This window comes from Lethenteron reissneri, chromosome 61 (genome assembly GCF_015708825.2).
Source record: "Lethenteron reissneri isolate LAM-NWPU_2019-01 chromosome 61, ASM1570882v1, whole genome shotgun sequence".
Taxonomy (NCBI): Eukaryota; Metazoa; Chordata; class Hyperoartia; order Petromyzontiformes; family Petromyzontidae; genus Lethenteron; species Lethenteron reissneri.
In genome coordinates this window covers 8,515,894-8,528,260 of record NC_083839.1, presented here as the reverse complement: position 1 = coordinate 8,528,260, position 12,367 = coordinate 8,515,894, and positions in this window count along the sequence as shown.

Here is a 12,367-nt window from a genome sequence, read left to right as displayed (position 1 = left end):
GCCGCATGTGAATGTGGGGTTGACTACTTGGGGACGTCGGGGATGACAGTCAATTCAGTTGCACCAAGAGTAGCAATGAGAACAATTGGATGCCACTGGGAGGAGCGGTGGTGTAGCGGTTAGCGAGCCGAGTTCGATTCCCGCTCACGGCTAAGACCAGTGACGATTATGTGAACCGTTCCTGGGCCTCCCCAAGGTCGATTCAGCCTCAAATGAGTACCTGGTGCGGTGTGTAAACATCGCCATTGGGGAGACAAAGACGGCCGGGCGTGGTGTTTGCCATGCACCCCCTCGTGTACCGTTCCGGCCTTCATGGGTGCTCGCTAACAGCACTTGCCCCAACATTCTGTTCAGGCTATACGGGGGATCTTTGTCTTTGACTGCTGGGGACATGATAAGTACCGCAAGAAGTCAGCGAAGACGGTGGATTACGTTGCACCACGAGTAGCAATGTGAACAATTGGATGCAACTGGGAGGAGAATTCCTGTGCAGAGGATTTTGAGTGAATATCACGGACGGAGCTGAAACGTCTCGGAGGAAGGACGTGGCTCGTGGAGGACGTGTTCCGCGTCGCTCCGTGACACCTGGTGACACCTGGTGGGTCTCTCTGGGGTGGGGCTGCGTGGTGTCGCAGGCCGTCACGGGGGACGCCACCCCACCGCAGCCGGCGTTGTGTTCCGCATGAACCTGGTTGAACGTCGCCGCCCATCGGACTCGGGGTGGGTGGGGGGCGTGGGATGCTCACCCGGCTCCTCTCGCTCTGCAGCTGAGTGCTCAGCTCCGCCACGGACCCCTCCATCAGCTTCGACTCCATCTCCCGTCCGGACGTCCCCGCCTGCCCTGCGGCCCCGTTCTCTAGCCCCGTGGGGGAGTCGAACTGAGAACATTGGGAGGAGGGGGGCGGGCACGGGTGGGGGGCACGGGTGGGGGGCACGGGTGGGGGACACGGGTGGGGGACACGGGTGGGGGACACGGGTGGGGGACACGGCAGTGTTTGGGGGCCAATTCCGCCCGTTTATTCATTCGCCGGCTTAAGTCGTTCGCTCATTTAGTCGTTCGCGCGTTCACTCGTGTTGTCGTTCGTTCATGCATTCATTCAATGAGGCGCGTGGGAGATGGTGGAGGCTGCTTTGGGGTTGAGGTTACTCTCGGCATGCGAGTCGTGGAACAGCGCTAGGATTGTGGTAGGGGTCAAAACTGGGTAAGAGATGTGTTACGGCGAGGATTGGGGCTCTGGTTAGGGTTAGGATTCGGGTTAGGACTGGGGCTGTGGGGGTAGCACTGGAAAAAAGGCTTAGTGTCATAGCTACGATTAAGGTTGGGGAAAGCGTTGGGGGGCTGTGGTCAGGGCTGGGGTTGGGATTCGCGAGGAAGTCACCAGCGGATGTCCTATGGATATACTCGGCCATAGGAATGTGGATTTTGCCACGATTGGCTCTGCACCGCTGTAAGCTGTAAATGATCACCAATGTGTTCATTTGAGCAGCAAATCACTTTGATGATTTGACAGCTGCTGCTGTTGCTGCAGTTGCTGCTACAGCTGATGTTGTTGCTACTACAGCTGCTGCTGTTGCTGTAGTTGCTACAGCTGCTACAGCTGCTGTTGCTACAGTTGCTACAGCTGCGACAGCTGCTGTTGCTACAGTTGCTGTTGCTACAGTTGCTACAGCTACTGCTGCTGCAGCTGCTGTTGATTTAGTTGCTGCTGCTGTTGCTACAGCTGCTTGTTGCTACAGCTGCTGTTGCTGTAGTTGGTTGCTCTGGTTGCTACAGCTGCTGCTGCAGATGCTTCTGCCGCTGCTACAGCTGCTACAGCTGATGATGTTGCTACTACAGCTGCTGCTGTTGATGTGGTTGCTACAGCTGCTGTTGTTGTTACAGCTGCTGTTGCTGTAGTTGGATGCTCTGGTTGCTGCAGCTGCTGCCGCTGCTACAGCTGCTGCCGCTGCTACAACTGCTACTGTTGCGACAGCTGCTCTCACCTGCGACGAGAACGCGTCTCGCATCTCGTCCTGGAACCGAGTCGCGACCTCCGCGTACTGCGCCCTCAGGGCGGCCAGAGCCTCGGGCAGAGAGGGGCCCCCCCCCCGGGGGGGCCCTCCGGCCCGACCCGCAGCCCGCGGGGCGGAGCCGCCCCGAGACCGCCCGCGTCCAGCTTGAGGGATCGCTCCAGCTGAGAGGGGGGTGGGAGGGGGAGTAAGAGTGGGTTGGTGAAAAGAGCTTTACAGCTCATCGGATTCTTCCAGTATAAATACATATTCAGATTGTGGTGTTTGTGGTGAGTGGTAAGTGAAGACTGGTGCCTGTGGTGAGTGATGGTGAGCGGTTGCGAGTGGTTGTGGTGAGCGGTAGACGATTGATGGTTGTCGAAGGCCGGTGTTGAGCGGTAGCTTGGTGGTTGTGGGTGAGCGGTTGGTGAGCACTCGTTGAGTGACTTGTGATTGTTGGTGGTCTGTGGTGCGTGGCTGTGGTGAGCGGTGGTAGTAAGTGGTGAGCGGGGTGGTGTGGCCAGCGCCACACCCGGCCGCCTTTGTCTCCCCGGTGATCCGTACCTCCTGGCTCCGCCTGTTCAACTCATTGAGCTCCTCCACCCGCGACTCCAGCTACTGATGCAGAGCCTCCCGCACGAACCCAGCCTCGTTCAGCTCCTGCACGGGGCAGTTACAGAGTGTACCCGTTTTAAATGCCTCTAGAGCAGTTACAGAGTGTACCCATTTAGGTACCTCTTTGCATTGGCACATATCCCCTAATTCTGGCAGTTTGACTCTGGTTATTTTTAATTCCTGCTTTTCATACACAGATAAAACGTGCCGTACAAATGTAAATTATTATGTATTTCTAGATTTGAAGCTTTCGTGACTGCAAGGATTCATACTCTTGGTTCTTTCGGTAAAGTCACGTAGGTAAAAAAAATTAATTAAAATTAAAATAAAACAATAAAAATCACGACGTTTCGGAGGCAACACAAGTCTCCGTCATCAGGTGGGACCGTCACAGCCAGATTAGCTGCATCAAGTGAGGGAGGGGATTCAAGGTGTAAGCTCTTAAGTACCAGTTAAGGGAGGAGGGGGGGAGGGGCTTATCAGAATGTGGTAGCCAATGAATGGAACGTATCGGGAGGGGGGGCGGGGCTAACAGAGGGACGGGGTACTCGTGGTCGTGGTCAACGACGTGTTTGTGCGCAAGTCTCTGTGGATGTACATAATAGAAAGGAAAGAAAATGCCCATGTTTATACCAATGTTGGCTGACAATAAAGAGAGTACTGTTAAACGTTAGGGATGTTAACACTCGGTAAAGTAAAATAGTGCCCGTCAGATAAGATGGTCCAACAATGTGTAATTAAATCTTGTTTGCATGGTTGATAACATCTTTCCAATGATTACTAAGTTTGTACCCATCATCACGGTTGAAATTATGTCTGTGTTTGTATATCTGAATGGCTTCGTGTACAAACCTTTGATTGTAGCCAGAGGGTTTGCAGAGCACCTTAGTCTCGGAGAAAACAACCTCATGCTCTACCACAGAGCTCATGGCATTTCTGACCACCACCACCTGGCCAGTGAATTGAGACATGTACATCGGGCCCTCAGGATGAACGGATACTCTGAACGCATCATCCGCCAAGCTGTCTCTCCCACCATACAGAAACAGCCACTTGAAACTTCGATCAAAACTGTCACGTTACCATACATAGCAGGCATGACCAAAAAGATCTCCAAAATTCTAAACAAACATAAGATCCAAGTCCGATTCTGTACAGTACATAAAATCCGTGATCTAATTCCATCTGTGAAGGATGTCATCCCTGACTTGCAATACCCTGGAGTCTATAAACTGAGTTGCAGTTGTGGTGACTGTTACATTGGGGAAACGAAACGTCATGTCTCTGATCGTGCCCGCGAGCACAAGTCAGATTTGAAACACGGCAAAATTGAGTCTTCTGCCGTTGCCGATCATTGCTACAACTCGGTGGGCTCTCATGAGGTTGTTTTCTCCGAGACTAAGGTGCTCTGCAAACCCTCTGGCTACCATCAAAGGTTTGTACACGAAGCCATTCAGATATACAAACACAGACATAATTTCAACCGTGATGATGGGTACAAACTTAGTAATCATTGGAAAGATGTTATCAACCATGCAAACAAGATTTAATTACACATTGTTGGACCATCTTATCTGACAGGCACTATTTAACTTTACCGAGTGTTAACATCCCTAACGTTTAACAGTACTCTATTGTCAGCCAACCAGGGGCGGTTTCTTCATTAGGGCGATTGGGCGACGCACCACCAATGTCATTCAACCACAGAGTCACGCTAGCCGTCACTGTCAGCCTCTGGATATAGTCTAATCAGCGTCATGTCACGTTCTGTGGAATAGCGCCTCTTTTTGGGCGATTTCACTCCGGCTGAGAATCGCCCCGAGTGGCCCCATAGACTTACATTCAAAGATGTTTTTTTTCGAACGGCGGGCGCTCCAATGCATTTTCTATGGCTTCCGGGAGGGCATGCACTAACGTGCTTACGTCATCATACGTGCTAACGTCATCATACGTAAGCACGTTTCATCCAACAATATAATTTATCGCCACCTAGTGGAATCTTTAATAAAATAAACTTGAGTGGTTTGTTTTAATAGTGAGTATAGAAACAAACAAGATGTATTGTAAGAGTCACTTTATTTTTCATTAATATTAAAGAAGTGAAGTTGCCTTTACATGCTTAAGCTGTTAATTTATCCATTGCATAGGTGGACCTTATCCTTATCAATCATCCAGACATTTGCCCCCCCTGAGAGATTTTGCAGGAGCCGCCACTGCAGCCAATATTGGTATAAACATGGGCATTTTCTTTCCTTTCCTATTATGTACATCCACAGTGACTTGCACACAAACACGTCCTTGACCTCGACCACGAGTACCCTGTCCCTCTGTTAGCCCCGCCCCCCCCCTCCCGATACTTTCCATTCATTGGCTACCACATTCTGATAAGCCCCCCCTCCTCCCTTAACTAGTACTTAAGAGCTTACACCTTTGTAATGCGAGCAAGGACAGGGTCACGTGAGTGTGGGCGGAGTCAGGGTCACGTGCGGAGGAGGAGGAGTCAGGGTCACGTGAGGGGGAGGATATAAGGGGAGAACCGGAAGGAGATCGGGAGTGGAGAGAGAATAGAGAAGGGAGAGGCCACGTGGAGTGCTGGCGAGGAGTGGCGCGAGTGCCACGAGGCAGGAGTCACGGCACCGTCGGCCAGCGGTGTTCGTGGGGCAGCGGGGGTGTCTGCAGAGTGTGCGGGAGCACACGGAGCAGCAAGGGGGCTGCTGAGAGAGAGAGCGGGAGCTGAGGACTCAGACGACGTGCGGAGGGAGGCACGAGGCGGAGAAGGTGCGGGTCGGAGCGGAGACATCGCGGGGTGCGAGCAAGAACCCAAGAAAGGACACGGAGAACAAGATCGTCTGAGAGTCCTTTATTACACCTTGAATCCCTCCCTCACTTGATGCAGCAAATCTGGCTGTGACGGTCCCACATGATGACGGAGACTTGTGTTGCCTCCGAAACGTCGTGATTTTTATTGTTTTATTTTAATTTTAATTTAATTTTTTACCTACGTGACTTTACCGAAAGAACCAAGAGTATATTATTTATTTGTATTATACGCCCTTGAGAGAACAATTACAAAGTATATACATTTAGATTCACCCTCCCTCCTTCCCCACCTCATAGAATAACTACAAAGTGCACCCATTTCAGTACCCCACCCCCAGCCCCCCCGTTAGACCAATTACAAAGTGTACTCGTTCAGACACGTCGCTCCGCGCCTGCACGGCGGGTCGGGGTCGTCATCCAGCAGTGGATTGGCAAGAGGGTTGTACATGCGCAGAACCGCATTTCATGCTGTGTGTTGTGTAATGTGTGTGTAGTGTGTGTGTTGTGTGTGTTGTGTGTAATGTGTGTGTGTTGTGTAATGTGTGTGTTGTGTGTAATGTGTGTGTGTTGTGTAATGTGTGTGTAATGTGTGTGTGTTGTGTAGTGTGTGTGTTGTGTGTTGTGTAATGTGTGTGTTGTGTGTAATGTGTGTGTTGTGTAATGTGTGTGTTGTGTGTGTGTGTTGTGTGTGTTGTGTGTAATGTGTGTGTGTTGTGTAATGTGTGTGTTGTGTGTGTTGTGTAATGGGTTTGTTGTGTACCGAGATTTAGGAGCGGAGGCGCAGCGGTTAACGCACTGCGCTTACGAATCGGGGCCACCAGAGTTCGATTCCCACTCACGGCATCGCTGAACCGGTCCTGTGCCTCTCCTAGATCGACTGAGCCTTAAATAAGTACCTGGTTTTGGTGTGTGGAAACATTAGTACTGGGGAGACAAAGGCGGCCGGGCGTAGTAATTTTCCACCCACCCCATCGTGGATCATGTTGGCCTTCATAGGTACTGCTCGCTGACCGCACTTGGCCCAACATCTTGTTTGGGCTATCTGAGGGACCTTTGTCTTGTTTGACGGTCACCGCATTATGCAGCACTTTCAGATGCGCTTCTGCGGCCGTCTGGAACGCTCTCCCTTCCAATATTAAGAAGCCACGGGGGCTATGCGCTTTTATATCTGAATTGAAAACTGTTCGTTGCTGTTTAGAACTGCTTTTTGTGTTTAGTGTGTTGTCCTTCTCCCCGCACCTTCGATTATCACGGTTGGCTACGTACGGTGCGAAAGAAGTTCAACATGCACACGTAACGGTGCACTACGATAATTGTTGGGAGAGTTTGTTGTTGTTTATCAGTGTTGCTGTGGTTGTTTACTCACCTGCACCATGCGCCCAATGTCACTGCTCATCTGGTGCCCGACTCCCGCAGCGAATTCACACCTGTGAGTGAGAGGGTGAGAGGGTGAGTGGGAGGGTGAGTGGGTGAGAGGGTGAGTGAGAGGGTGAGTGAGAGGGTGAGTGAGAGGGTGAGTGGGTGAGTGAGAGGGTGAGTGAGAGGGTGAGAGGGTGAGTGAGAGGGTGAGTGAGATGGTGAGTGAGAGGGTGAGTGAGAGGGTGAGTGAATGCGTGGGTGAGTGAACAGGTGTGTGGGTGAGTGAGAGGGTGAGTGAGAGGGTGAGTGGGTGAGTGAGAGTGTGAGTGAGAGGGTGAGTGAATGCGTGGGTGAGAGAACAGGTGTGTGAGTGAGTGAGAGGGTGAGTGGACAGGTATGTGGGTGAGTGAGAGGGTGAGTGGGTGAGTGTGTGGGTGGGTGAGAGGGTAAGTGAGTGCGTGGGTAAGTGGACAGGTGTGTGGGTGAGTGAGAGGGTTAGTGAGTGTGTGTGGGAGGACGAGTGGGTGTATAACTGGGTCGACAGGTGAGAGGGCAGGTGATTGAGTGGACGGGCGAGAGGTCAGGTGAGTGGGTCAGTGGACAGGTGAGAGGGCAGGTGAGTGGATCATTGAGCAGGTGACAAGTGAGAGAGGAGGTGAGAGAGGAGGTGAGAGCGCGAGTGGACAGGTGAGATACAACAACAGGCGAGACAGGTTAGAGCAGCAAGTTTCGTGAGATAACAGCAATGAACATTTTTCCACGCATCTCCGATTAGCACGGTTGGCTACGTACGGTGCGAAAGAAATTCAACAGAGATGTACATGATTCTGAACACAATTATAGCGATTATAACTCTCGTGATGCGATTTACATAATACTGATGATTATGAATATTGTGATGAAGATTGATACGGATCATGATGCCGATTATTTTGAGGATTATATTGGTATACGATAATTTATGATTACGATAATGATATAGATTAAGATAAGGATCACGATCATGATAATCAGAACGATAATGCTCTCTCTGACTTTTAAGATAACCGCGATGATCATAATAACGGTGATCACAACGATGACGATTTGTCAGAGATGATGATGGTGACGGCGAAGGAGACCCGCACCTCCGATCAGCACGGTTGGCCACGTACGGTGCCAAAGAAGTTCAACGTACGCACGAGACAATGACGGTGGTGATGATGATGATGATAACAACCGCACCTGGCCACCAGCTCGTTTCCCGCGGCACACGCATCTCCCAGCGCCACTCGGAGGCTCGCCGCCTCGCTCGCCGCTCTCCCCACGCTCCCGAAGGCCTCCCAGAGCGCGGCCTCTGTGCCCGGGCTGCCCGGTACCCCGGCTCCTCCTGCCCCCAGGGCTCTGAGCTGCGCCCTCAGGGCTTCGTTCGCTTCGCCGAGGCGACGGGCGCCGCTCAGGTAGCCCGGGATGCGAGCGTTGAGCGCCCTGAGGGCGTCTCGCTCGTCCTGCCGGCTCGGGGTCGGGCTCGGGGTCGGGGCTCGGGTTGTGGTTGTGGCCAGGGCGAGCCCGCGGCCCCTGGGCGGGGTGCGGTGCGCCGCGACGCCGGGGATGAGAGTGAACATCGCGGGGGATCGAGGAGAGGCGAGACGAGAGGTGAGCGCAGAGGGGATGCGTCGTGTGGGGGTGGGAAAGCGGTGATTATATAGAGGGGCGAGTGAGCGCACGCCCATCACACATCACACACATCACACATCACACATCACACACACACATCACACCCACACATCACACATCACACCCCACACATCACACCCACACATCACACCCACACATCACACCCACACATCACACATCACACCCCACACATCACACCCACACATCACACCCACACATCACACCCACACTCACACATCAAATCACACCCACACTCACCCCACAGATCAACACCCACACATCACACAGTGCCCACACATCACAACCCACCACATTACACCCACAACACATCACACCCACACATCACACCCACACACACACTCACACCCTACCACACGAACCACACCACATACCCACACAGCCACATCCACACCACACAACCCACACATCACACCCACACATCACACCCACACACCACACATCACACCCACACACCACACCCACATACCCACACATCACACCCACACACCCCACACATCACACCCACACATCACACCCACACACCACAAATCACACCCCACACATCACACCCACACATCACACCCACATACCCACACATCACACCCCACACATCACACCCACACATCACACACACATCACACCCACACACATCACACCCACACATCACACACACATCACACATCACACCCACACACCACACATCACACCCACACACCCACACATCACACCCACACACATCACACACACAGACCCACACATCACACCCACACACCAAAAACATCACACCCACACATCACACCCAAACATCACACATCACCCCCACTCATACATCACACCCACACATCACACCCACACATCACACCCACACACATCACACTCACATCACATCACACCCACACACCCACACACCACACATCACTTACACTACCCATCACACCTACACTACACATCACACCCACACACCACACATCACACCCACACGTCACACTCACATCACACACCCACACATCACACCCACACACCCACACATCACACCCACACACCACACATCACACCCACACACATCACACATTACACCCACACATCACACCCACACATCACACATCACACTACACATCACACCTACACTACACATCACACCTACACTACACATTACACCCACACTACCCATCACATCTACACTACACATCACACCCACACATCACACATCACACCCACACACATCACACACCACACATCACACATCACTTACACTACCCATCACACCTACACTACCCATCACACCCACACACCCACACATCACACCCACACACCCACACACCCACACACCACACATCACTTACACTACCCATCACACCTACACTACCCATCACACCCACACACCACACACCACACACATCACACATCACACATCACACTACACACGCCACTCATCACACCACACATCACACACCACACATCACACCTACACTACACACCACACATCACACCCACACACCCACACATCACACCCACACATCCACACACCCACACTACTCATCACACACTCACACCATGCACATCGCATGTACTCTATGTTGACCTTCTTTCGCACCGTACTTCGCCAACCGAGCTAATAGGAGGTGCGGGGGGAGGACCTCAAACCAAACACAGCAAGCAGTTCTAAATAAAGTAGTTTGACAATCTAAGCGATTTAAAAGTTCATCATAGCGCCCGGTGACTTCCTAACATCGCGAGGAAGAGCGTTCCAGACGGCCGCAGAAGCGCATCTGACAGCGCGCGGCGCGGTGACCACCATCGCACACACGCGCACACACGCCTACATATCACAGGCACTCATCACACCTACTACGCCTACCACCCCCACTGCAGCCATCGAGACATCACTGTCAATACACCCATCAGACGACGCAAACATCACTCACGCACCCACCCACACGTACAGCCATCACTCACTCGCACGGACATCTCCCGCGCCCATCGCAACCGCCCATCACACGCGCCACGGATGAGCTTCTCACTCGATATTTCCCGTGACGCCCCTCGGAGCTGGATTTGAAGCGAGGATTAACGGCCTCAAGCACCGCCACTCGAGTACAACGACGTATGCATGTCCACAACCACAAACAACGCCATCCCCCACATCCATCGCAGGCGGGTACGCAATGTCTCCGATGTCGCTGGGTCTCCTCCAAGGCGGCGGCGTCTGCCTGCGTTAGTGACGCCGCGTGAGCCGCACGCACGCGCGCGGGGGCAGGGTGTGAACGTCCACAGTGGCGCACGAGAACAGTCGCTGGCAATGCACGGTGATGCCATCCACCATGGGGCAACGCTCACATCATCATCATGCGCGTAAGTATGTGTATGCTGAACTTCTTTCGCACCGTACGTAGGACAACAAACTCAACACACAAAGCAGCTCGAGAGAAATGAGTTTGCAATCGAGGCGATTGAAGAGTGCATAGCCCCAGCGGCTTCCTGATATCGGGAGGAAGAGCGTTCCAGACGGCCGCAGAAGCGCGTCTGAAAGCGCCGCGCGATGGAGCGACCGTCCATCTATTTGTGATGGCCAGCAGCCAAAAGCCGCTGCTGCGAGGATGAGCACCGGAGTTCACGTGATGGTTTACGCTCCTTGGCGAGATCGCCACAATGTTGTGGTTTATTCGTGGCAAGCACTTTGTGTGCAGAGAGCCACGCTCTGCGCACTGCTGGATGAAGGCGTCCCCCGCACCCCTCACGATCCTGCCCTCGCGACGATGCGTCCACTCGCCGGCGCACGAAGCGCTCCGTCTCCCGTCGCCTCCTTTGGCCGCCACTCCGCCCCGAGTCTCGACCGCCGGCAGCGCATCCTATCCGAGGCCACTTTACTTGATTCTTAAGCAGTCAGTGTGATGATGATGATGGCGATTCTAACCTTCCGTGTGTTCTCCAATCCACGTGCTCCTCCTTTGCGGAGCGCCGCGGTGGCGAAACGTTAACTTTCTCGCCTGGCATACAGCAGGTCGTGGATTCCATCGGGACCCTCATGCCTGTTGTATATTTGGAGTTTGCGTGTCTCTCTCCTCTCTCTCCCCGTGGTTGCGTGGCCTTTTCTCCGGGTTTCCCCTCCACATTTGGAATCAACATCGCGCGTTTATCGAGTAAAATGTGGCTGCTGTACACTTCCACGCGATAAGCCACCACGTCGTTGAGCTGTCACTCGTGGCCCGGTCGCTTCTGGAAAAAAGACCTACGCAGCTCAATGGGGCCTTACCTGGCACAATACTAATTAGTTGACTTCGCTTAAAGCCTCTCGGCGCGGTGCCTGCCTGGCTGGCTGCCTGCCGGCCTGCCTGCCTGGCTGCCTGGCTGGCTGTCTGGCTGGCTGGCTGCCTGGCTGGCTGCCTGGCTGGCTGTCTGGCTGGCTGCCTGGCTGGCTGTCTGGCTGGCTGCCTGGCTGGCTGCCTGGCTGGCTGTCTGGCTGGCTGCCTGGCTGGCTGGCTGTCTGGCTGGCTGCCTGGCTGGCTGTCTGGCCGGCCTGCCTGCCTGGCTGCCTGGCTGGCTGTCTGGCTGGCTGGCTGCCTGGCTGGCTGCCTGGCTGGCTGTCTGGCTGGCTGCCTGGCTGGCTGCCTGGCTGGCTGTCTGGCTGGCTGCCTGGCTGGCTGGCTGGCTGCCTGGCTGGCTGGCTGGCTGGCTGCCTGGCTGCCTGGCTGGCTGCCTGGCTGGCTGTCTGGCTGGCTGTCTGGCTGGCTGGCTGGCTGTCTGGCTGGCTGGCTGCCTGGCTGGCTGCCTGGCTGGCTGCCTGGCTGGCTGTCTGGCTGGCTGCCTGGCTGGCTGTCTGGCTGGCTGCCTGGCTGGCTGCCTGGCTGGCTGTCTGGCTGGCTGCCTGGCTGGCTGGCTGCGCAAGCCCCGAGTCTCGTGCCTCTGCTGGTGCGCGTTACACTCGACC